This window comes from Mustelus asterias, chromosome 21, assembly GCF_964213995.1.
Source record: "Mustelus asterias chromosome 21, sMusAst1.hap1.1, whole genome shotgun sequence".
NCBI classification, from domain to species: Eukaryota; Metazoa; Chordata; class Chondrichthyes; order Carcharhiniformes; family Triakidae; genus Mustelus; species Mustelus asterias.
In genome coordinates, this window is record NC_135821.1 from 80,889,445 (window position 1) to 80,917,201 (window position 27,757).

Consider the following 27,757-nt stretch of genomic DNA (forward strand, 5'->3'; position numbering starts at 1 on the left):
GATGACACCAAAGTCGGTGGTGTGGTAGACAGTGAGGAAGGGTGTCGTAGTTTGCAGGAAGACTTAGACAGGTTGCAAAGTTGGGCCGAGAGGTGGCGGATGGAGTTTAATGCGGAGAAGTGTGAGGTAATTCACTTTGGTAGGAATAACAGATGTGTTGAGTATAGGGCTAACGGGAGGACTTTGAATAGTGTGGAGGAGCAGAGGGATCTAGGTGTATGTGTGCATAGATCCCTGAAAGTTGGGAATCAAGTAGATAAGGTTGTTAAGAAGGCATATGGTGTCTTGGCGTTTATTGGTAGGGGGATTGAATTTAGGAGTCGTAGCGTTATGTTGCAACTGTACACAACTCTGGTGCGGCCGCACTTGGAGTACTGTGTGCAGTTCTGGTCCCCACATTACAGGAAGGATGTGGAGGCTTTGGAGAGGGTGCAGAGGAGGTTTACCAGGATGTTGCCTGGTATGGAGGGGATATCCTATGAGGAGAGGCTGAGGGATTTGGGATTGTTTTCGCTGGAAAGGCGGCGGCTAAGAGGGGATCTTATTGAAACATATAAGATGATTAGAGGTTTAGATAGGGTGGATAGTGATAGCCTTTTTCCTCTGATGGAGAAATCCAGCACGAGGGGGCATGGCTTTAAATTGAGGGGGGGTAGTTATAGAACCGATGTCAGGGGTAGGTTCTTTACCCAGAGGGTGGTGAGGGATTGGAATGCCCTGCCAGCATCAGTAGTAAATGCGCCTAGTTTGGGGGCGTTTAAGAGATCCGTAGATAGGTTCATGGACGAAAAGAAATTGGTTTAGGTTGGAGGGTCACAGTTTTGTTTTTTTTTTTAACTGGTCGGTGCAACATCGTGGGCCGAAGGGCCTGTTCTGCGCTGTAATGTTCTATGTTCTATGTTCTAACAGCAAGTGTACGTAGCCATGGTCAAGTTTACACCATTCAGCACCTTAAGAGTTAATTCCAAATGGAGCTTGCTTTTGCTCCACATTTCAACATTAGGGTCACATTGCAAAATGGGGAGGAACAATTGCCAAACTTTCCAGCCAGGTCCCACGTCCTGGAAAATTCTCTCACACTGCACTCCCAAAATCAGGAGCCAACTTCATCAACTTGAATTAACACGCTTCAGAATTCCACCACAAACAGGGTGCGGCTGGAGAGGAAATGCCAGAAGATAATACAAGCAAAGGTGAGGAATTAATCACACCATTATCCTTATCTAAATAATATAACAGGAACCATTAGGATAGGTAATGAAAGCAGGTCCTGCAAAGTTCTGCAATGTAGAATGTTGCTTCATTCCTGAAGCGAGAGGTTCAGAGATTGAATTTTTAACCATGAATCAGAAAGACTATTTGTCATTTATATTAATGATTTGGATGAGAATATAGAAGGCATGGTTAGTAAGTTTGCAGATGACACCAAGATTGGTGGCACGGTGGACAGTGAAGAAAGTTATCTCCAATTGCAGCGGGACCTTGATCAATTGGGCCAGTGGGCTGACGAATGGCAGATGGAGTTTAATTTAGACAAATGCGAGGTGATGCATTTTCGTCGATTGAACCAGGGCAGGACTTACTCAGTTAATGGTGGGGTGTTGGGGAGAGTTACAGAACAAAGAGATCTCGGGGTACATGTTCATAGCTCCTTGAAAGTGGAGTCACAGGTGGACAGAGTGGTGAAGAAGGCATTCAGCATGCTTGGTTTCATCAGTCAGAACATTGAATACAGGAGTTGGGACGTCTTGTTGAAGTTGTACAAGACATTGGTAAGGCCACACTTGGAATACTGTGTACAGTTCTGGTCACCCTATTATAGAAAGGATATTGTTAAACTAAAAAGAGTGCAGAAAAGATTTACTAGGATTCTACCGGGACTTGATGGATTGAGTTATGAGGAGAGGCTGAATAGACTGGGACTTTTTTCTCTGGAGCGTAGGAGGCTGAGGGGTGACCTTACAGAGGTCTATAAAATAATGAGGGGCATAGACAAGGTAGATAGTCAATATCTTTTCCCAAAGGTAGGGGAGTCTAAAACTAGAGGGCATCGGTTTAAGGTGAGAGGGGAGAGATACAAAAGTGTCCAGAGGGGCAATTTTTTCACACACAGGGTGGTGAGTGTCTGGAACGAGCTGCCAGAGGTAGTAGTAGAGGCGGGTACAATTTTGTCTTTTAAAAAGCGTTTAGATAGTTACATGGGTATGATGGGTATAGAGGGATATGGGCCAAATGCGGGCAATTGGGATTAGTTTAGGAGTTTTAAGAAAAAGGGCGGCATGGACAATTTGGGCGGAAGGGCCTATTTCCACGCTGTAAACCTCTATGACTCTGAAAACCCAGGTGTGAATGAATTGAACCTGTGGAACCGAGTGCATTCGCTCACCTTCAATCCAAATACATTTCTGGCCAGCTGGCTTGAATAAAAAGGGTGAATAAACAATGTGAACTTTAGAAATATCGGGTCGAAGTTTCCACTCGACGTCTTAGTGCAATTTGCCCAAAATCAGTCAAATCCGCATCAAGAAAAGATCCAGGAATTTCAAGCATTGATATGCCCCAAAACCTGTTCAAATTAATCACTACGGCAAATATTCGCTAATTGTGTCTTGCAACTTTTCAAAAATATTTAAAATTAAGAGATAAATTTTGAAATATTAAAAATTGTTGAGAAGAGACACGTTGAAGTTTTCATCTCAGAGTCATCAGGACAAACACAAGAATGGCAAATTTCAAACAAGCACAACACTCTACACTCAAGGAGAAATGGATGCGGAAGGAATTGTCATGGACAACACAAACTCCCCAAGTTCTGGGTAATTTCACATCGACGCAAGGCTTGAACATAGTTGCAGCGGACAGATCTGTGCGTGTGTGAATGTATGTCACTCTGAGCAAAAGTAAATGGGTCAAATTGAGAGCACAACTGATCATCATAAAATGGTTATTAGTGTAGCTATTAACGCACTCAGGATTGTTCAGCAAGTGCTGTCTAATCATGAAGTAGCATTGAACAGTAGACATTGTTTTGGGTTTTGAGAGTGTGAGCTGGTTGGGTACAATCTGTATTCTGCCTGTTACAAACAACCAAAGGAATATATTGGTCCCTGCAGATTTTGCCACTGCAAAACCTTGGCCAGAGTCAGCTTGCTAATGAATCAGCACCCTTCTCTGCTGTAGTATAAATTATCATAGTCTGACATTTGATATTCTTTCATTTGTCCTGATGACTACAAGACAAAGAACCTCAGCAATACATCTCTCTCCTCAGCAATATCAGAGCTCTATATACTGTTACAACTGGTCCCCAAGTGAGATCCCCAAATTTGTTATCCCAGGTGAGGGGGGGGATGAACTGGCTCCCTTTCTTTACTCAAATCCCATGGTAGTTGCAACAAGATTAACTTACTAAGTGATTCTTCTGCTTGTGGATACCTTTTCCAAACCCAATATCTAAAAGGAGCCAATTTAACCTGATTTTTGAGTTAAAGAAAGAGCAGATTTATTAGCAACAGAGAGAAAGCATTGCCTGCAAAAGCGTTGCTGGGGCCTACTGGCTGTCTTTCCTATTGTGTCACACTCTGACACACTCAGCACTAGTTGACCCTGACCATGCTTTGCAGCTGGTTTTTATCAATCTTTGTATATTCCTGGGAGGTGAAATTTCACAACCCAGTCAGGGATATTGCTCACATAATATCATTCCTGCTGTTGTGATAATCACCTCCCATTATCTCCACAGGAGATGACAGTTAGTTTCTGTACAGCTTTTGATGTCTGCTTGTCTGGAAACAGGGTGAGATTCCATTGTCCCTCTCTTAGTATCCCCCACCAGCAATTCAGCCAATGACTTTACGTCATGTAATGAATTTACATCAGCTATCTTTTGGCTTGTATGTCCATTTTTAAAACCATGGGTCTTATCCAAAGTTCAATGTGTCCATATGGGGCTTTTCCTCCATCATTATCATGGTTACCAAGAAACTATTAATATCATAACTGTTTAAAATGGTTAAGTCAATCCATCAATTTGCTATGAAAATGGCCAAGCAGTTGCATTTCAATAAATCATTGCCCAAATACTTCAATGCAGAACTTTACATTGTTCAATCAGTTTAACCAACACAAGTTACAACAGAAATGAGCAGTCATTCCACTCTTTCACCATTTCATTAATTTATTCCAGCATCCTCTTACTCACTCACAGTTCCCACTGCCTGAAGATTAGCAGTAACAATAAACTGCTTCCCCAAAATTGGCGAGTTGGCAGTAACGCACTCCTGTACAGCCAACTTGCATTACAGCCAACTTTCCCTGATATTTTCAGAGATGGCATGGCAGAGGTGCATAGCACCCCAATTCTACTTTATATGGCCCTTCACTGAGCCCAATTACAGCAAGTCCTCACAATATCCTGCGCAATGCCATTTTTTGCATCAACATCACTCTCCAATTAGAATCAGAGAATCCCTACAGTGCAGGAGGTGGCCATTTGGCCCATCGAGTCTGCGCCAACCACAATCCCACCCAGGTCCTATCCCCGTAACCCCATTTACCCTGCTCGTCTCCCTGACACTAAGGGTCAATTTAACATTCAACCTAACCTGCATTCACATTGTGTTGCTGCAGTTTCACATTAACATTGCCCTTTATCTGGTGTGCTGATACTGTGCTTTTAAGAAATGTATTTAAAATATATTTTTTGTAATGGGTATGTTTAAAATTTAGCTTTGTTTTGCAGGGTGACTGTTTGTTTAGGAAAGTCTGTAAATTAGTAGCTAGGAGAACAAGCTAAGTACAGTGCGGCCCCATTATAACACGATGGTTGGGGTCCATAAAATGTTATCACGAAAAAAGCGGGGTCGTGCTAAATTTGCCAATTTTATGCGGAAAAAAAGGGTCCAATGATTCATCGTGTTATATCCGAATTCACGCTAAATCGGGGCGTGTTAAATCGGGGTTCCACTGTACTAATTGTAAACATGGAATGTTTAAGCAGAGCTAATGCATTTGTGTTTACTTAGATTCCCCCTGTGGTTTCAGAGTAGAGTTTTGGTCAGATTGATTGACAGAGACAGAGTCATGTGGTTAATGGAAGGAGCTAAGCTTGCAGAAAAGAAAGAATTTCAGTTTCATTTTAAAATACAAGCAGTTGCTGCCTGGGCTGCCAGAAGAAAGCAATGGCTCTCTGTCTCTCTTGCTCCAAAGGATTTCTGAGACCCAAGTTCAAGCAAGTATGCCTGTGTTTTGCTAACTAACTTTAAAGCTCAAGTCTATAAGAGAAATATTTCTTGATTGGAATTCAGTGATAGGTTAGCAGTTAAGACTTGTATCTTGTCATGTTTAAGTATTATTCAATTGTAAGAAGTTGAGCTCATTCATTCGTTACAATTAAACTGTCTTGTTAAATAAAGTTTGTTTTGATAAAAGTTTCCCCGTGTGTCAGTAGAATCACACCCGGAGTGAAACATCCTATCCTCACGTTAATGCCCAAATAGAAAATAGTTGGGCCGAATCTGGCATCATAATAAACCTCGGGGTTTCTGACCGAGGCATTTACCATGGAACTTCCAGCTGTGCCTGAGAGTGCTGGGTCTTGGGTAAGGGTAGAGAGGGCAGGTGCTGGGGTGGGGGGAGGGTTTAAAACCAGTTGGCTCCATTCAGGCTGGCAGTTGAGGGACTCCGGAGCGGACCTGTGCTCTATAACTGCTGAACGGCACATTGAGCACCTTGTAACTAAAGGGTGATGGTGACGGAAGACTGGCCTCAGTAAGATGAATACACCAGGATATCAATAATCATAGAATCATAGAATCCCTACAGTGCAGAAGGGGGCCATTCGGCCCATCGAGTCTGCACCGACCACAATCCCACCCAGGTCCTACCCCCACATATTTTACCCACTAATCCCTCCAACCTACACATCTCAGGACTCTAAGGGGCAATTTTTAACCTGGCCAATCAACCTAACCCGCACATCTTTGGACTGTGGGAGGAAACCGGAGCACCCGGAGGAAACCCACGCAGACACGAGGAGAATGTGCAAACTCCACACAGACAGTGACCTGAGCCGGGAATCGAACCCAGGACCCTGGAGCTGTGAAGCAGCAGTGCTAACCACTGTGCTACCGTGCCGCCCCTAATGTGAAATGAGGACTTCCTATTGTACACAATTATATCCAATAAGAAAAAGGGATCAATTACCTAGGAAGAAAATAGTGGATCTCTTGATCACACGACAATTTGCAATTTATTGGTTTATCTAGAATCAATCTTCCTCAATGGGAACACAATTACTAGAACGTGCAGCTTGTATTTACCGCTGACAGTGAAAAACAGAATGCCAGGAAGAAAGTGCTGAATGGTCATGGGTGCGACTATCTCAGCGTGAGATCAGCACAGAAAACACTGGAATTAATCAGTTTGACCAAATGAAATTTCTCTGCTCCCTAGATTATAACAGAAAATACCTCCTGAGGATGTGAATGGTGATATATAAATACAAATCTTACTATTCCGTATATTTATGTGAATACTATACCTTTTTAACAAAAGGTGATAAAATGATAAATTTTCACCAAACTCCAAAAAGGTGGCTCAGAACACATTATACAAAAACAAAATACTGCAGATGTTGGAAATAAAACAGCTGTATTTATATAGCATTTTTAATATGGCAGGCAGCTAAAAGCTGGTCAGAAAGGTAGGGTTTAGTGAGTGTCGTAAAGACCACAAGACCAGAATATGTAGGAACTTAAGTCAGCCATTCAGCCCATCGTGTCTGCATTGCTCTTCAACGAGGCCATGACTGATCTGATATAAACCTCAACTCCACTTTCTCGCCTTATCCCCATATCCCTCAATTCCCTTACTGATTAAAAATCTATCCGTCTCAGCCTGGAACATACTTAGCGACCCAGCCTCTACAGCCCTCTGCAGTAAAGAATTCCACAGATTCACAACCCTGAGAAAAGAAATTCTTTCCCATCTCTGTCTTAAATGTGTGACCCCCTTACTCAGATTATGGTAAGAAGTCTCACAACACCAGGTTAAAGTTCAACAGGTTTATTTGGAATCACGAGCTTTCAGAGCACTGCTCCCTCATCAGGCGAGTGAGATTATGGCCTCTGGTCCTAGACCCTCCCACAAAGGGAAGCAACCTCTCAGCATCAACCCTGTCAAGCCCCCCCGAGAACCCTACATGTTTCACTCAGGTCTTCTCAACTCCAATGAGTACAGGCCCAACCTCTCAACCTCTCCTCATGAGGAAATCCCTCCATACCCAGGATCAACCTAGTGAACTTTCTCTGGACTGCCTCCAATGTTAGTATATCTTTCCTTAGATAAGGGGACCAAACCTGTTCACAGTATTCCAGATGTGGTCTAACTGCTACCTTGTATAGTTCTAGCAAGACTTCCCTATTTTCAGACTCCATTCCCTTCGAAATAAAGGCCAACATTCCATTTGCCTTCCCTATTACCTGCTGAACTCGCATGCTAGACTTTTGTGATTTATGCACGAGAATCCCCAAATCCCCCCCGTGCTGCAGCTTTCTGCAGTCTCTCTCCATTTAAATAACATTCAGCTCCTTTATTCTTCCTACCAAGGTGCATAATTTCTCATTTTCCTACATTATATTCCAACTGCTAAGTTTTTGCCCACTCACCCAACGTGTCTATATCCCTCTGCAGACTCCGAGTCATCCTCATCAGTTGCCTTCCCACCTATTTTTAAAGCACGAGAGGAAGGTGGGAAAATTTAGAGAGGGAACCCTAGAGTTTAGGGCCCACCAATGGTGGAGAGATTAAAATTGGAGGTTTATAGAAACACAGATCTTGGAGCTTTGAGATAAAAGGATTTTTTTTAAATTACTCTTTCATGGAAAGAGGGTGTCATTGGTAAGGCCAGCATTTGTTGTCCATCCCTAATTGAACTGAGTGGCTCGCTGGGCTATTTCAGAGGACATTTAAGAGTTATCCACATTGCTTTGGTCTGGAGTTGCATGTAGGCCAGACCAGACCAGCAGATTTCTTTCCCTAAAGGTCGCTAGTGAAGCAGTTGGGTTTTGATGACAATCGATGATATTTCAAATGTTCACCATATATTCCGGGTTTATTAATTTAAATTGCACCCGTTGTCATGGTGCAGTTTGCACCCATATCCCCAGATCAATCCTGTGAGATTACCACAATGCCACTATCTGCCCAGGTTAACTATACGGAGTGGCAAGGCCATGGAGATTGTGAAAACAAGGGTGAAAATTTTAAATAAAGATGTTGCTTGGCCAGGAACCAATGTGGTCACCAAGTTCGGGGCTAATAGGTGAACAGGACCCGGTGCGAGTAGGAATTGCCTTACGGAATATAGAAATACAATGTCTAATCACCAATTCCAGAAGGAAATGAGTTCCAAGGTCACTAACAACACCGGTTAAATACTTAGGCTTTTAAAATGTCTCAAGTCACTGAGCAAATGAGCTCAATGAATGGTAAAATTCCTAATCTTTAATATTTAAACCACCTCATGACTAATGCTAACAGTTTTTCCACCGGTAATTCCCTGACCCAGCAGATTCTATCCTCTGGGTTTATTCAGTCATGGAAACTGAAAGAAATAAAGAGGAACATAACCAGTGAAATCATGACTATATCATCATGAAATACAGACACAGAACTCACCGTCACTGATGATGTAACGTGAAGAACTTTGATAAAACCAGGTCTCAGAGCTAGCAAGAAAATGGCTGATAAAAAGTGTCAATTTCATTCCAAACTAACGTCACTCATTGTATCTCCATGATGGATCCGAGCATCAGATTGTGTTAGCAGGAAGCACAAGTTACTTCTCTGCAGCAATTGTTAGATATTTCTGTGGTTCAGTCAATTGTGGCAACATTGATAACTTTCTTTTAAGAAAATGGAAGTACTTTTGCTAATTATTCCCCAATTCCACTGATGTGAAACTAGAAAAATAAGCTTTCAGACATTGAAGAGTATTTCTAATCTGATTTATAAAACCAAATTTTGACTGGGTCCAGGTGGCTGCACACCTCAAACATTTATATCTGAAGAGTCACACAGACTCAAAATGTTCACTCTGTTTCCCTCTCCACAGACGCTGCCAGACCTGCTGAGTTTTTCCGGCATTTTCTGTTTTTATCTCAAATCTTTTTTAATGTTGGACATGACTTTATATCATTGGAAGGCAGCTCACTGCAGATCCCTCCCCCATTCACTGTCTGCACTCACCTTTCTTTGTCCAGATTACTACATCAGGGTGATCCCATTTGCTTTCTGTATTACTCCAGAACAACAAAGAACAAAGAACAGTACAGCACAGGAAACAGGCCCTTCGGCCCTCCAAGCCTGTGCCGCTCCTTGGTCCAACTAGACCAATCGTTTGTATCCCTCCATTCCCAGACTGCTCATGTGACTATCCAGGTAAGTCTTAAACGATGTCAGCGTGCCTGCCTCCACCACCCTACTTGGCAGCGCATTCCAGGCCCCCACCACCCTCTGTGTAAAAAACATCCCTCTAATATCCGAGTTATACTTCGCCCCTCTCACCTTGAGCCCGTGACCCCTCGTGAATGTCACTTCTGATCTGGGAAAAAGCTTCCCACCGTTCACCCTATCTATCCCCTTCATAATCTTGTACACCTCCAGTTAAAGATGGAATCCAACATCCAGCAATAACTGGCTCCCGACTCAAACAAACTCACATTATTATTGCTCCATCCCAAAATACAATAACACAAGGTCACGAGGAATGCAGTCAACTTGTACATCATCCAGACTAGTAACAAACGCTGAATTTGATTGGTGATCCATACTCAAACAACATGGTTTAAAACCATGTATAGTGCATCATCAGAAAAAAAACACCAATCTGCTTTCAACATTCAGATTGTAAAGAACACACACAAATATAGAAGATAAAGCTTGGTTTGTGAAATCTAAAAGTGATTGTAGGAGGTAAGGATGAAGACTTCAGTCGTAGCAAAGGCCAGGGAAGAGTCGGGTTTAAAGAGAAGCTATGAACAGAAGCTTTTTTCAAGCTAAGGGAAGGAACTGTTCCTTTAAGCTGCATGTTGGTCGAACAAAGCTCTCACCATCGTGGGCCCAGCCCACCTGTCCTTGGGCCAACCACCTTCAGCTGGTTCATCAATGACCTTCCTTCCATCATAAGGTCACAGGTAGGGACATTCACTGATAACTGCACAACTGAAGCAATTCATGGCCAAATGCAGCAAGTTCTGGACAATTTCCAGGCGACACTGACAAGTGGCGAGTAACATTCGTGCCAGACAATAACCATCTGCAACAAAAGACAACCATTACCATGACATTCAATGACATCACCATCACTAAATTCCTCCCACTATCTGCAGCCTGGGGGTTACCATCGACCAGAAACTGAACTGGACACAGCCATATAAATACAGTGGCTACCAGAGCAGGTAAAAGGCTAGGAATTGTGCAGCGAGTAACTCACGTCCTGACCCCCTCCCTTCCCCCACCCAATGCCTGTCCACCACCTACAAGGCACAAATCAGGAGTGTGATAGAATAGTCTCCACTTGCCTGGATGCTGCAGCTCCAACAACACTCAAGAAGCTCGACACCATCCAGGACAAAGCAGCTCCGCTTGATTGCTAGCCATTCCACAAACAACCATTCCCTCCACCACCAACAATCAGTGGCAGCCGTGTGTACCACCTACAAGGTGCACAGTAGAAACCAAGGCTCCTTATGCAGCTCCTTCGAAACTCACAACTTCTACCATCTAGAAGGACAAGAGCAGCAGATACCTGGAATGCTCACCAACCTGACTTGGAAATATATCACCGTTCCTTCACTATCATTGGATCCAAATCCTGAAACTCCCTCCCTAACAGCACTGTGGATGTACCTACACCTCAGGGACTGCAGAAGTTCAAAAAGGCAGCTTGCCACCATCACGTCAGGGACAATTAGGGATGGGTAATAAATGCTGGCCTAACCAATGACACTCACATCCTTTTAATGAATAAAAAATTGCCTGAATCTTTTGCCTCAATGCTATGATTTGCGCGCGAGCAGCATGTTTATTCAGAGCCAGGTATTTCTCATATCCCAGTTACTGCAGAGGGTAGAATTGGGTAATTTATTTGGTTTCAGGAGGCAAGCAGCTCATCAGGAAGGAGATGGATTCTATGAACAGGTTTACCTGGAGACCACAGCACTATGAATCGGGGTGGTTGCACTGCTGAACGGCACATTTTGGACAACAGGACTTGCTGAGTCCAATCTTCACAAACCCAGCAGGCAAGATTAGTAACTAAATGGGAGTGGGGGGGGTGGTGAGGAGACTGGGAGAATCAACTGCATCACATTAAATACTGCTTCCTGTTGCTACTTCCGGTACATCCCAGCCCCTCCTCAAATAAGTGGACCTCATCATATTTCACAGAAATGTTATAGAATACCGACCGAGTCTGCAGAATGAAATACTTCAGAATATTCACCTCTTTGTCAAACTCCTCCCATATCTACACTCCCAGCAAGTCATCAAAATACCAAAGCAACAACAAAACAAACAAAGGCAAAGTTCTTCAATGTCTGCACAGTTCTATTTACAATGATGTTAAAATAATCCTTGGGCCAAAACTGTACATTATTGCTTTAACAAAAACATGCACACACAGCAACAGTAACTATGGCCCTGTCTGGAATAATCCACCCGCAAAACTGACAGCAGCATTGCCCTGTCGAACCTGACTGCAACACTGGCTGCAATCCAAGTCACTTTGCAACAATACCGTCTGTTTGGCCGGTGACTATCAGGTGCATTTTGCTCAGTGTGATAAACAGGCCTCTCCCTTCAGTCTGGCAACACTCCCAGTCCAAAGGTTTGCATATTTTCTCAAACAAGTTCGAACTGGTTAAATGTTAAAAACCACATTTCTATTTGGTGACTTGGAAGAGTTTCTAGCTCAAACTGGAGCTTTTAAACATAGCTAAATTCATGTTTCACATGTACGAGCTGAGGCAAAATGTTTACCAAGTTTCCAAGGAGTTCTGTGGCATAGTGCGAGTGCCCCTACCCCTGGGCCAGAAACTCTGGGTTCGAGTCCAATGCCAGGACTTGTTTTTTTTTATACTTTTCCAATTCAATCAAATCAAATCCAATTCAGAGTCTCAACAAGTTGAGACATTTCCGATCCAGGCTGACAAGACAGGGCGGGCGACTAAACCACCCTGTCCTGGGCCTGATCTACATGAGCCAAGCTGATTGGAGAAGGGGGAGGTTCCTCCTCCAGGACTTGGGCTCATTTGCATCTTAGCCAAAAGGCCGAGATGCCGCTTTTAAAAATTGCTTCATATGAAACATATGAAGCCTCAGCGTAACCTAATGACCTCAACCAAGTGCAGATCCGATACTACACTTGATCTTAGCCAAAAGGCCGAGAAGCGATTTGTTGGCCACGGAAGGAGTATTCAATGTGGTTCAACGGGCTGATAATCAGCTTAGGAATCCTTCCCCCACTTCCCCTTTTATTCCCCAAAAGGGAAAAACAGTGTGTGGGCGTGTGAAAATACGCTTAAATAAACCCAAGTTTCCAGCCTGTGACAAAGACACAGTATCCCACCCTCCTCCAATGCTTCTCCACCACTATTCAGCTGCGTGGGATCACACACCTTTCTGTTCCCAGCTATCGAATTTTACAATGATTCTCTTCCTGTCCCTGTGTCGTTACCTCTGGTGTCCCCCAAGTATAACCCCTTTTATTTCTCATTTACATGCTGCCTCGCAGCAACATCATCCAAAAATGTGTTTGGTTCCAAGAGGCAAGCAGTAAATCAGGAGAAGATTCGACTAGCTTGCCTGAAGAATGGGGATCAGGGTGAGTGTTACTGGAGCTGCTGTACGGCCGACTTCAGATAACTGTGGACTTGCTGAGCCCAATCCTCACAATCCCATCTGACAGGATTAGGAAAACTATCAGGAATTTGATTGGGATGGGGTGATGGGGAGGGGTGGGCTGTGCAGTGGAGAGGAGAGTCAATGCGTTACAGTAAATACTGCTTCCATGCTCCTTCAGATAACTCTCCCTCCACTGGTCCAATGAAGATACCCAGCTCCACCTCACCATCCCGTCTGCCAACTCCTCCATTATTCCTAAATGATCAGATTGCTTATCCACTGGATGATCAGAAATCTCTTCCAAATAAATATTGAGAAGATTAGTCTTTGGTTCCTGCCAGTAATTTTGTTCCCTGGTTACCACCCACGTCCCTCTCACCAGCAACTGTCTAATGTTTATCTAAACTGTTCACAATCTTGTTGTCTGCTGTATGTGATCTCGAGATGAGATTCTAAAGTTATATTTGTGCGATCTCTAAGACTATCTATTTCCACCACTTGCCTCCAGCTCCTGTCTCTGCTCATCTGCTGCTGAAACTCTCATCCCCACCACTGTGACCCCCGGACTTGACTATTATACTGCACTCCTGATTTCCCAAAGTCTAACCCTTCTAAACCTGATTTTAATCCAAATTCCTGTTGCCTGTGTTTTAATTTGCAGCAGTTTGGGTTTACCCATTACCCTCATTGTCGACCTGCACTGGCTCCCGGTTAAAAAGCACAATTTTAAAATTCACAGCTTTAAGTTCAAACCTCTCCTTAGTCTTGCTCCTCTCCATCACTCACCACCTGCAAATCCCACTGACTCAAAACCCCTCTCTTGCCCTTTAAAATGCACCTCAAAACTCACCTCTGACCAAACATTTGTTTACCAATACCTCCACCTATGGCTCAATGTTAGGCTTTGTTTGATAATGCTTCTGTGAAGCACTTTTAGACAATGACTATGTTAAAGGTGCCATATAAATGCAAGTTGTTGTTGGAATTTAATGTGTTCCTGGCTGTGTGTTTGGAGCCCCTCACCTTCCCACCTCTGCCTAATGAAGTCTCGGGTAGGAAGGCCAGTGTATATCCCTCCTGCCTGAACATTCTGTAACAATTAATGCCTCCTATTGGTCTCACCCTCCTGCCACTGGTATTCTATAGGTTGGTTTGTTCGCAGGTTTCCAGGTGACATTCCTCACTCAGAGGCCATTCCTACCTGATCGAGTGACCCAGCATCGGGAAGTGGGAGTGTGTGCAGGTTGGCGGGTGGGCACTGAAAGCCTCTCCCGTACAACTAACCATCCCGGCCTCACTCACCTTTGACCCTGGCTCCCTCATTGATCCCGGGTGTCTGGCCTACAGCTTCTACCACTCTCAGTAGGCAGCCTCTGATTGGCCAGCAGGTGTGAGGGGAGGGGGTATTTCTGTGTCTCAGGGTCTTTAACCCTGGGGAAGGAATGGAGGGGCAAAGGAGCAACACACTGAACATGCTCGACAAGATCTGGAATGGCCACTGGGAACTATCGGTAGCCGGTGCCCTCCAGCAATGACAAAACACAAGCTCACCAACCTCACAAACTACAAAGACTGTTTGTTTCCAAGGCAGTAAATCAACAACCTTTCCTCTCCAGGACAACCCCACATCGAAAGCTGCCAAAGTCACAGCCCCATCACTAGAAATCTTCAAGATCCATTTTTAGATTATTTCCATTTATAAGTTTTTCGTTATCAGATAAATCCATCACAGTCGGCCATGCCTGGTTTAGTTAGTAAGCGTTAACCAGATAAATGCTGACTGAACACTGATAGTTATCTGTGACGTGGACACAACTAAAGCAGAAGCTCCGAATGGGCCTTCCCCAGAGTGTGTGTGGGAGGTGGGGAGAGGGAGAGGGAGGGGGGGGGGGGGGGGGGGAAAGAGGAGAAGGAGGGGGAGGGAAGGGGAAGGGGGGTGTGGGGCTTCCACCAGGTCTCCAGTATGAGGCCAGAATTCCATCGCAAACAATAAATTCCACTCTCATGCCCAGGTGTTAGCATAAAGCTGTTTCAGCTTGCCCAGCCCCGAAACCTGGCACAGCCGAGTTGAGTTATTCGAATTCAAACAGCTTCCACACTGAAACAGGCACTGGCTTTCAGTTTAAACATACTCCGTTTTTGAGGGTTGATTTTCCTTAAGGAAGAGCTGGGAATCAGATCAGTCAAATCCTGCACTCATTCTGAACATAAATCAGGAACAGTCACAACAAGATTCCTCTGAATGGGATTGGGGGCATTTGTTTTGTTTCCAGTCACAATAACGAGTTTAAAAGCAATGACAGTTTAAAAAAACAAGCTGAATTCAATAGAACTCTGGCCAGATACTTCAAAGTGTAGACTCGATTAAAGAATGAAGCAAGCCATTCGGGACAAACACAAACTGCAAACGGATTCAAAGAAAAGTCAGACTTGCATTTATATAGCACCTATCACAAGCTTAGAACATCCCAAAATGCTGTACAGCTAATGTCGGATCTTTGAAGTGCAGTTGCTGTTGTAATGTAGGAAACTTGACAGCCCATTTTCACACAGCAAGATCCCACAAACACCAATTTGATAGCAACCAGAAAATGGAGTGGTGGGCCTGGGTAAGATGCTCTTTCAGAAAGTTGGTGCAGACTCAATGGGCCGAATGGCCTCTGTTAACATTGTCGGGATTCTATGGTTCTATGTTCAATGAGAAATTAATAGATAACAGTCAAAATCAAATGGAATCTTCACCGTAAACAATATTGACCAGCCATTCTTTGTAATCAAACAGGAGAATACAATAAATGAAATATATATTTTTAAAAGTTAACATTCGATCGTACTCCTTTTTGTCCAACTCTTTACAAATCCAACCTTTCTCCATAAACATTGAAAAGATTCATGTGAATAATTCAGAAAGAATTTTTAGTAAAGGAAACGCAAATAAGAGTGAGCAGACGGAATGAAGACGGTGATTAACTGGAAAGATGATGGGTTGTAACAATAGTGGGAATGATCTCACACCGGTGTCTAAGCTTCTCTTCAAGTTACAAACTGAGGAACTCCCCGCTATTCACCGAACATTTACAGCAACAGCAGATGGCAGGACAAGAACCATTCACGGTTTTGTTAGTCATCAGCTCAATTACCCTCTCATTAAAAACCCAAACGTGGCACGAACTTTCAAAACAAATCCTTACTCACAAACAACAAATAATATTGAAGGTGCAATTTGGTAGAAAGTTGCAAGTTTGCTGAGAATCTGTTATTATTAAAATATATAAAATTCCAGCTCCCACATTTTTTTGTTACAGGATTTAAAATGATTAAACCAACTGGTATAGGTCGATACGATAGTTAACTTCAAACTGGCAGACTAGAAATTTCAGACGATAATATCCCTTTAATAGCTCTGCTTCACACTATTACAGTTATACATTCCAGTAACATTTGTGCCACACAAATGCCAGGCAATGATCATCTCCAACAAGAGAGGATCTAATCATCGCTCCCCGACATTCAATGGTATTACCATCGCTGAATCCCCTCACTATCAACATCCAAGAAACTCAACTGGACCCAGACATATAAACACTGTGGCTAGCAGAGCAGGTCAAAGGTTAGGAATCCCACGGCGAGTAACTCACCTGACTCCCCAAAGCCTGTCCACAATCCACAAGGCACAAGGCACACGTCAGGAATGTGATGGAATACTCCCCACTTGCCTGGATGAATGCGGCTCCAACAATACAAGAATCTGAACACCATCCAGGTCAAAGCAGCCCGCTTGATTCTACCCTTCCACAAATATTCAATCCCTCCACCACGATGCACAGTGACAGCCGTGTGTACCATCTACAAGATGCAGTGCAGAAACTCGAGGTTCCTTAGACAGCACCTTCCAAACCCATGACCACTTGAAGGACAAGGGTAGCAGATACTTGGGAAGATCACCACCAGCAAGTTCCCCTCCAAGCCACGCACCATCCTGACTTGGAAATATATCACCGTTCCTTCGCAGCCGCTGGATCAAAATCCTGGAATTCCCTCCCTAACGGCATTGTGGGTCAACCCACAGCACGTGGACTGCAATGGTTCAAGAAGACAGCAGCTCAACATCACCTTCTCAAGGACAACTAGGGATGGCCAGCCAGGAACGCCCATGTCTCATAAATTAATAAGCAATAGGTGGAGTTGTAATGGAATTAAGAAACACTACATTAAAGGGGAGTTATCCGATAATTACAACTCCTGTGACATTGGTTAATATGCACAAGATGTACAGCTTTATAATAATGAAAAGAAAATCAATGGTCTGATGCATAATTATATATTCAAAAGGTTAGAGATGTGCCTGTCAGCTGCAAATATGCAATCTATACATTCTATACCCACCTTCAGATTTCACAGGAATTAAACCAGCCTCAGAGGAAGCGAGTGAGAGCAATCACAGGAATTATATTTTGCAGCCTTAAGTTACACTTACCACTTAAGACAGAGACAAGGAGGACTTTATTCTCTCAGAGGGGAGTGAATTTGTGGAATTCTTTGCCTCAGAGGGCTGTAGAGGCTGGGTCAGATTTTTAATCAGTAAGAGAATGGAGGGTTACGGGGATAAAGCGGGAAAGTGGATTTGAGGATTATCAGATCAGTCATGATCTCATTGGATGGCAGAGTGGACTTGATGGGCCAAATGGCCTGATTCTGCTCCTATGTCTTATGGTTTCATTAAATTATAAATGGCTCCTGCCTTTATAAACCGCATATTCTCAGCACCAGCATAGCAGAACCATGAGCTTTACTGCACTGCGCATCCTGGTTCTGGCTACATGCTGGGGTCCACAGCTGTATCACACTCAGAACACAAAAGGAGAACTGGGGAAAGGGACAGCCCATACGTGTTAAATGCATGTGACCCCATATGCTCCAGCAGTGACAGATTGTACCACAACACATTCTTTCGATATCCTTCTAGCACCAAAATCCTGGTTTCAATCTGAACTGTAAAAATGGGATGAAGGTCTCTTCACCTAGATGAGATTTTAATTGCAATTTAAATGAAATTAACCAGTGGGCAGGAATCCACTGGGTCATGGGACAAAAATAAAGTGGATTGCAAACCACGGCCCTAACTGCTGATGCTGAAATTGTTAGTTGCTGGTTTCAGTTGAATAAACACTGATTGCTCTGCTGGGCAATAACATGCTCCCTGTGCATCACTACATTTCAGTCAGAAATCCACACTATCCTTTCTTTCCCAATGTATCGATCTGTGCCGAATCTTCTCATCTCAAATAGCAACAGATTCTTTGAATGAAATAAAACTCTGGAAGCATCTCCAAAAACGCAAATCCAAAAAGGTTAGTTAAAAAAAAAACCATCATTGAGGCCAAAGCTGCTTTTCTTGAAATAGTTGATGAGGGTGAGAGGTGTTACCGAGATGTCAGCGTTAACAGAGAAAGCGGATTCCAGTCACCAATACTCGGCTGGTTCAAGATGAGAGAAAATCTCAACTTAACAAAAATTAAAAGAAATGAAAGCTAATTGAACAAATATCCCGAATGGAAGTGATGCAAGGTTTAGTCTTCCTGCAGCTATCCAATCACAAACATTTCTGGCAACTGCTCCATTTATTTGATCTAAAATCCATTATATTGCTGATTGAAATTAGCGCATTGTTAGTAATCACGCCTTCAGCTGCCTGGGAACTCCATCACTAAACTGTTATCTCTCTCTGCCTTTCAAGACATTCCTCAGATTAAGTTGCTGATCTGCCTCAATATCTCTTTCCGTTTTATTGTCACATTGTGTTTGATAATTTTCCTGTGAATTCCTGTGGGACATTTTACTGAGCGGAATGTTCCCAAAAAATGACACAGTGTCAATCTCGGCACGAAAACCAGTGCAATTCCCACCGGCCCTGGCAGAGCGATCTGGATTGCCATTTTTAGGCACTTTAGAAAATAAAAAATTTCCCCACATGAAACTCACACTCAACAAAGAATATACGATTAGTAATAAAGGTCAACAATTTTTGCCCTGACGTGGCGTTGCCGGCGTTGGACTGGGGTGGGCACAGCAAGAAGTCTCTCAACACCAGGTTAAAGTCCAACAGGGTTATTTGGTATCACAAGCTTCCAGAGCGCTGCTCCTTCATCAGGTTTTACCCAGTTTTGATCACCCAGGTCGAGATAAATGTTTGGTTTGCAATCACGGTAAAGCTCCCAATGCTACTGTTTTGAAACCTCAGAATAACGTATCCAAAGCAAAGAACAACAGTACAGCACAGGAACAGGCCCTTCGGCCCACCAAGCCTGCGCCGACACATGACACAGGGCAGGTACATAGAAAGAAAAAGGTTGACAAAAACTAATGTAGGCCCCTTACAGTCAGAAATGGAGAATTCATAACGGGGCATAAAGAAATGGCCGAGGAATTAAATTTGTACTTTGCTTCAGTCTTCACAAAGGAAGACATGAATAATGTACCAGAAATTCTGAGAGAAACCAGTTTTAGTGAGGAGCTGAAGGAAATCAGCATTAGTAGAGAAATGGTTTTGAGGAAATTGACGGAATTCAAGGTGGATAAATCTCCAGGTCCTGATCATTTTCATCCCAGAGTACTTAAGGAAGTGGCCCTGGAAATAGTAGATCCATTGGCAGTTATTTTCTGAAATTCTTTGGATTCTGGAATAGTTCCTACAGATTGGAGAGTAGCTAATGTAAGCCCACTATTCAAAAAGGGAGGTAGAGAGAAAACAGGGAACTATAGACCAATGAGCCTAATGTCGGTACTGGGGAAGTTGCTAGAGTCCATTATCAAGGATTTCATAACTCAGCATTTGGAAGGCAGTGGTTTAATCAGACAAAGTCAACATGGATTTACAAAAGGGAAATCATGCTTGATGAATCTATTGGAACATTTTGAGGATGTAACTAGTAGAGTTGACTGAGGAGAACCAGTGGATGTGGTTTAGACTTTCAACAAGGTTTCGCAAAGCAGACTACTATGTAAAGTTAAAGCACATGGGATTGCGGATAATGTAACGAGATGGATAGAAAGCTGGTTAGCAGATAGGAAGCAAAGAATTAGCATAAATGGGTCTTTTTCTGATTGGCAGTCAGTGACTAGTGGGGTTCCACAGGGATCTGTGCTAGGACCCCAACTGTTCATATTATATATTAATGATTTGGAAGAGGGAACTGAGTGTATTATCTCCAAATTTGCAGATGATACAAAGTTGGATGGGAGGGTGAGCTGTGAGGAGGATGCAGAGATGCTTCAGCATGATTTGGACGGGTGGAGTGTGTGGGCATCTGCATGGCAGATGCAGTGTAATGTGGATAAATGTGAGGTTATCCACTTTGGAGCAATAATAGGAAGAAAGATTATTACTTGATTGGGTGTAAATTGAGAGGTGGATACTCAGCGAGACCTTGGTGTCCTCGTGCATCAGACGTTGAAAATAAGTGCGTAGGTACAGCAGGCAGTAAAAAAAGCAAATAGTATGTTGGCCTTCATAGTGAGAGGATTTGAGTATAGGGATAGGGATGTTTTGCTGGGTTAGACAGGGTCGATTCAGAAAGAATGTTCCCAATTGTGTGGGAGTCCAGAACTAGGGGTTATAGTTTGAGGATAAGGGGTAAAACCTTTAGAATGGAGGCAAGAGAAATTTCTTCACCCAGAGGGTGGTGAATGTGTGGAATTCACTACCACAGAATGTAATTGAGGCCAAAAAAGTTGTCTGATTTCAAGAAGAAATTAGATATAGCTCGAGGGGCTAAAGGGATCAAAGGATATGGGAGGAAGGGAGGGATCAGGATATTGAATTTGATGATCAGCCATGATCAAAATGAATGGCCGGGCAGGCTTGAAAGCCCGAATGGCCTACTCCTGCTTCTAGTTTCTATGCCTTTCTAAACTAAAGACCTTTTGCCTCTTCGTGGTCTATATCCCTCTATTCTCTGCCTATTCATGTATTTGTCAAGATGTCTTTTAAACGTTACTTTGTATCTGCTTCTACCACCTCCTCTGGCAGCCCATTCCAGGCACTTACCACTCTGTGTAAAAAAAAATACTTGCCTCTCACATCTCCTTTAGACTTTCTCTCTTTTACCTGAAACCTCTGTCTCCAGTAATTGACATTTCTACCCTGGGAAAAAAACTCCGACTGTCCATTCTATCCGTGCCCCTCAATTTTGTAAACTTCGATCAGGTCGCCCCTCAGCCTCCGACGTTCAAGTGAAAACAAACCAAGTTTGTCCAATCTCTCCTCATAATTAATACCCTCCATACCAGGCAACATCCCAGTAAATTTTCTCTCTCCAAAGCCTCCACCACCTTCTGGTAGTGTGGCAACCAGTACTGTACACAATATTCCAAATGTGGCCTAACCAACGTTCTATGTAGCTGCAACATGACTTGCCAATTTTTAAACTCTATGTCCCAACTGATGAAGACAAACATGCCGTTTGCCTTCTTAACCACCTTAAACCTCTTTCAGGGAACTGTGGACCTGGACGCCCAGATCCCTCTGTATGTTAATGCTGCTTTTCAAACTGAAATCGCCATTTCAATACCAATTAAATCGGTGTGCTGCAAGATCTGAATACACAAAATCACAAATATCAAAGATCTCTTCATAAATTTAAGAACACTTTTATCCCAGCCTGGGCTTGGCTTAAACGCTGATCCCAGATACATTCATAAATCCACCAAGGTGGATTATCCCTTCTCACCCACTGTCCAGTCTGTCACAGTTAACCATGCAATCGACTTCATTGCCTCTCTCCCACTCCAGACACCCGACGGTGATGACATTTCCTCTTGCTGGCCACTTGAACAGGCTAAACAAAATCATTTTTGACATTACTGGTCTCAGCTTCACATTGCATCGCAATTTTGATAATATAGTCCATGAAGTGTCAATTTCTATTATTTCTCTGTGCTTCATAGCATTGTACAGTGTAAACCCTGATGGATGGCTGCTTCCCTTTTCTTTTTTCGAGTATCAACTAATTCTGAACAATCATTCTAACATGCAAGATGAAAAGCCAATTATTTCTATATTACATTGCTGAAATCCTCAATTAAAAACAAGGCACATGAACCAAAAAGGTTTTGGCTTCACTTAAGCAAGATAATCAAATTCAAATGTAAAAACCAAGGGCAATTCCTTACAGTAACAGGACGATTTTTACACCGTCTTTAATCCAATTCACAAGCAAACTTTAAAATGAAATATTGTATCAAGTTCGGCAGTGACATCAGGAGAGAGTGTCACACCCTAGCCCTGGGTATTTATGAGTCTTATTTAGAACAAGTCCACATTTGAAACACAAATTATGTAAAAGTATATTATGGGTCAAAAGCAGCTTAGGGAAGGAGCAGCGGATCCTTAAACAGTTGCTTACGCAAGTCCCTGGAGTTCAAACACAATTGTGCAAAGTGCTTTTTGAAATTCCAGCTTAAAAAAGCAAATGAAACTGCAGTTATAGAACATAGAACAGTACAGCACAGAACAGGCCCTTCGGCCCACGATGTTGTGCCGAGCTTTATCTGAAACCAAGATCAAGCTATCCCACTCCCTATCATCCTGGTGTGCTCCATGTGCCTATCCAATAACCGCTTAAATGTTCCTAAAGTGTCTGACTCCACTATCACTGCAGGCAGTCCATTCCACACCCCAATCACTCTCTGCGTAAAGAACCTACCTCTGATATCCTTCCTATATCTCCCACCACGAACCCTATAGTTATGCCCCCTTGTAATAGCTCCATCCACCCGAGGAAATAGTCTTTGAACGTTCAAAATAGTCTTTGAAGTACTTATAGTTATTTTCTTATATCTAGACTGGCGAGGATTTCAATCTGCTATTACATTTCTTTTCAATGTAGACTTTATCTGTCACTATTATTAATCAACTCAAAAAGTTAAAAAGTTAAGTTGCCATAATCCCAGTTCATAGGCTACTTTCCCCTTTGAGGGGGAGAGCTGATTGGTGGTGATTTAACCTGAGGGTCACCACACCTCAGGCAAGGGGCAAGGTTGAGAAGGCGGGGCCTTCATGAATAACCTCAGCCGGTACAGGAACTGAACCCGCACTGTTGGCATCTCTCTACATCACTAACCAGTTGTCCAGCCAACTGAGCTAAACCGACCCCATCAATAAAAACTGGCTGTAAAAGTTTCTATAGGTATGCAAAGAGAAAAAGATTGACAAAAACAAATGTAGGCCCCTTACAGTCAGAAACGGGAGAATTCATAACGGGGAATAAAGAAATAGCCAAGGAACTAAATTCATGCTTTGCTTCAGTCTTCACAAAGGAAGATGTGAATAATGTACCAGAAGTTCTGAGAGAAAGTTTTAGTGAGGAGGTGAAGGAAATCAGCATTAGCAGAGAAATGGTTTTGGGGAAATTGATGGGATTGAAGATGGATAAATCTCCAGGTCCTGATAATCTTCATCCCAGAATACTTAAGGAAGTGGCTCTGGAAATAATAGACCTATTGGTGGTTATTTTCCGAATTTCTTCGGACTCTGGAATAGTTCCTACAGATTGGAGGGTAGCTAATGTAAGCCCACTATTCAGAAAAGGAGGTAGAGAGAAAACAGGGAACTAGAGACCAGTGAGCCTAACGTCGGTACTGGGGAAGTTGCTAGAGTCCATTATCAAGGATTTCATAATTCAGCATTTGGAAGGCAGTGGTATATTCAGACAAAGTCAGCATGGATTTACAAAAGGCAAATCATGCTTGACGAATCTATTCAAATTCTTTGAGGATGTAACTAGTAGAGTTGACCAAGGAGAACCAGTGGGTGTGGTTTATTTAGACTTTCAGAAGGTTTTCGACAAGATCGCACATAACAGACTACTATGTAAAGTCATACGGGAGGATTTAAATTAGTTTGGCAGGGGGGTGACAACCAAAGCAAAGGTGAATTATCTGAAGGGGAATTAGAGAGTAGGGCCAGTAAGACTCAGTGGAAGAGCAGGCAGGGTGTGGTTGCTGATCAAAGGGGGTCTGGTGGACTGAAGTGCATTTGTTTCAATGCAAGAAGTGTAACAGGTAAGGCAGATGAACTTGGAACCTGGATTAGTACTTGGGACTATGATGTTGTTGCTATTACAGAGATTTGATTAAAGGAAGGACAGGATTGGCAGCTTAGCATTCCAGGATACAGATGAGGGGGATGTAAAAGGGGTGGGGGAGTTGCGCTACTGGTCAAGGAGAATATCATAGCTGTACTGCGGGAGGGTACTTCAGAGGGCTCATACAGCGAGGCAATATGGGTAGAGCTCAGGAATAAAAAGGATGTAGTCACAATGTTGTGGGTTTACTATAGGCCGCCGAACAGCCAGTGGGAGATAGAAGAACAGATATTTTGGCAGATTTTGGCAAGGTGTAAAAGTAATAGAGTTGTTGTGGTGGGAGGTTTTAACTTCCCCTATATTGACTGGGACTCACTTAGTGCTAGGGGCATGAATGGGAGAGAGTTTGAAAAGAGCATCAAGGAGGGCTTCTTGAAGCAGTGTGTAGATAGTCCAATCAGGGAAGGGGCCATACTGGGCCTGGTATTGGGGAATGAGCCCGGCCAGGTGGTCGACGTTTCAGTAGGGGAGCAGTTCGGGAACAGTGATCACAATTCAGTAAGCTTTAAGGTACTGATGGATAAAGATAAGTGTAGTCCTCAAGTTAAGGTGCTAAATTGGGGGAAGGCTAATTACAACAATATTAGGCAAGAACTGAAGAATGTGGATTGGGAGCAGATGTTTGAGGGGCAAATCAACATCAGGCATGTGGGAGGCTTTCAAGTGTAAGTTGATAGGGATTCAGGACCGGCACATTCCTGTAAGGATAAAGGGTAAGTATGGCAAGTTTTGGGAACCTTGGATAACGAGAGATATTGTGTGCCTAGTCAAAGAGAAAAGGGAAGCTTTTGTCAAAGCTAGGAGGCTGGGAACACACGAAGCAAGTGTGGAATACAAGGAAAGTAGAAAGAAACTTAAGCAGGGAGTAAGGAGGGCTAAAAGGGATCACGAAATTTCATTGGCCAGCAGGATTAAGGAAATTCCCAAGGCTTTTTATACATATATAAAGAGCAAGAGGGTAGCCAGGAAGAGGGTTGGCCCACTCAAGGACAAGGGAGGGAATCTATGCATAGAGCCAGAGGAAATGGGTGAGGTATTAAATGAGTACTTTGTGTCAGTATTCACCAAAGAGAAGGACTTGGTGGATGATGAGTCTGGGGAAGGGTGTGTAGATAGTTCGAGTCACGTTCAGATCAAAAAGGAGGTGGTAATGGGGTTCTTGAGAAACATTACGGTAGACAAGTCCCCTGGGCCTGATGGGATATACCCCAGAATACTGAGAGAGGCAAGGGAGGAAATTGCTGGGGGCTTGAGAGAAATCTTTGTATCCTCATTGGCTACAGAGGTGGTTCCAGAGGATTGGAGAATAGCCAATGTTGTTCCTTCATTTAAAAAGGGTAGCAAGAATAATCCAGGTAATTATAGGCCAGTGAGCCTTACATCAGTGGTAGGGAAATTATTGGACAGGATTTAATCCCACTTGGACTGGGACTCACTTAGGACTAGGGGCATGAATGGGGCAGAGTTTGAAAAGAGCATCAAGGAGGGCTTCTTGAAGCAGTGTGTAGATAGTCCTTCATCCCAGTCATGCACATAAATGGAACTGATCCCTGTGGCACGCCATTCGTCACATCTTGCCAATTGGAAAAAAAGACTGACGAAGTGTCATCCAGACTCGAAACTTCTCTCTCCACAGAGACTGTCAGACCCGCTGAGATTTTCCAGCATTTTCTGGTTCTGTTTCCTGTTAGCTAGCCAGTCTTCTATCCATGTCAATGTGTTACGCCCTACACCATGAGCTTTTATTTTCTACAATAGCCTTTGATGTGCTACCTTATCAAATGCCTTCTGGAAATCTAAGTCCATCCACTGGTCCGCCTTTATCCACTGCACGTTACTTCCTCAGTGAACTCCAATAAGTTGGTTAAATACGATTTCCCTTTCACAAAAACATGTTGACTCTGCTTGCTTATCTTGAATTTTTCCAAATGCCGCACTATAACATCTTTAATAACAGCTTCTAATGTTTTTCCTTTGACAACTCTTAAAAAAATCATTGCCATATACATTTTTTTATGTTATGTCTTAAAGCACTGTGCAATTTCTCTAATTCATGACAGATTTTTGTTCAGAGATATACAGACGAGTTTGAGCAGAAACTCAAGCAAAAAGATTGGATGCCATTCGTACCAAACAGTTCTGTTGGAAATATTTTCTGCGTTTTAATAATTGCAAAGCTGTGGATTGACAGTAAGTCTTCAAACGGCATCAGGGTAATGGGATCAGTTAGAAAGTTGCATTCAGAGTGTGATCAGCATCATTAATGATATTCTGACCCCATTTTGCTGGTTTTCTGCCACAATTACACAGCCAGTCATAAGATTAAAATGTATCCTTTGTGGACTTTACAAGAAACTTGCAGCATGTCCAAAAATCACCGCCACGAGTAGAATTTTCCATTTGCTTTCCAGGCCCTATAAACAAACAGTGGTTTTGTGGTTTGCTTCGTCGATATCCCCTGCAGCTTTTTCCCTGATGGCTGTTTGTCACCACAAGGTGTTGGCTTTATTCTTGACAACAGCAGCAGCACTGGCCCTGGCACGGGGCTTCTTTAAGTAATGTTAACTTTTGTACCAGTTTTGAATGTTTGTGACCATGGAGTTAAGCACTCGGGTGGAATAACAAACTGTCCCAGTCCAACGCGGGCAGCACGGTAGCACAGTGGTTAGCACTGCTGCTTCACAGCTCCAGTGACCTAGGTTCGATTCCCGGCTTGGGTCACTGTCTGTGTGGAGTTTGCACATTCTCCTCGTGTCTGCGTGGGTTTCCTCCGGGTGCTGCGGTTTCCTCCCGCAGTCCAAAGATGTGCAGGTTAGGTTGATTGGTCATGCTAAAGTTGCCCCTTAGTGTCCTGAGATGTGCAGCTTAGAGGAATTAGTGGGTAAATATGTAGGGATATGGGGGTAGGGCCTGGGTGGGATTGTGGTTGGTACAGACTCGATGGGCCAAATGGCCTCTTTCTGTACTGTAGGGTTTCTATGAACGCCAGCATCTCCACATCATAACAAACTGAGACAGAATTTGTGAATCTGACTCAGTTATTTTATTGAACTTAACTTCTGGTCAAAACAACTGTTTTTCTGGCCCCCTGTGACTAAGAAATGTTAATGGCCTCGGAACACCGCCGACAATCAAAGGTGGCAATTTAACAGTTTCATGACATGACACATCAACAGCAAGGCGTCTGCACTGTTCCAGTATCAACATTACAACACAGGTAGTATCCATAGAACATAGAACATAGAACATTACAGCGCAGAACAGGCCCTTCGGCCCACGATGTTGCACCGACCAGTTAAAAAAAAAAAAAAACTGTGACCCTCCAACCTAAACCAATTTCTTTTCGTCCATGAACCTATCTACGGATCTCTTAAACGCCCCCAAACTAGGCGCATTTACTACTGATGCTGGCAGGGCATTCCAATCCCTCACCACCCTCTGGGTAAAGAACCTACCCCTGACATCGGTTCTATAACTACCCCCCCTCAATTTAAAGCCATGCCCCCTCGTGCTGGATTTCTCCATCAGAGGAAAAAGGCTATCACTATCCACCCTATCTAAACCTCTAATCATCTTATATGTTTCAATAAGATCCCCTCTTAGCCGCCGCCTTTCCAGCGAAAACAATCCCAAATCCCTCAGCCTCTCCTCATAGGATCTCCCCTCCATACCAGGCAACATCCTGGTAAACCTCCTCTGCACCCTCT

At 43.3% G+C, this 27,757-nt stretch overlaps 1 protein-coding gene and 1 pseudogene across 3 annotated transcripts in view; both read right to left on the reverse strand.

The window, feature by feature from the left end:
• The window catches only part of LOC144509453 (uncharacterized), a 205,548-nt gene that overhangs the window by 83,721 nt on the left and 94,070 nt on the right, over nt 1–27,757 (reverse strand). The gene's annotated exons all lie outside the window — the stretch shown is intronic.
• On the reverse strand, nt 12,328–12,457 carry LOC144509596 (U2 spliceosomal RNA; annotated as a pseudogene).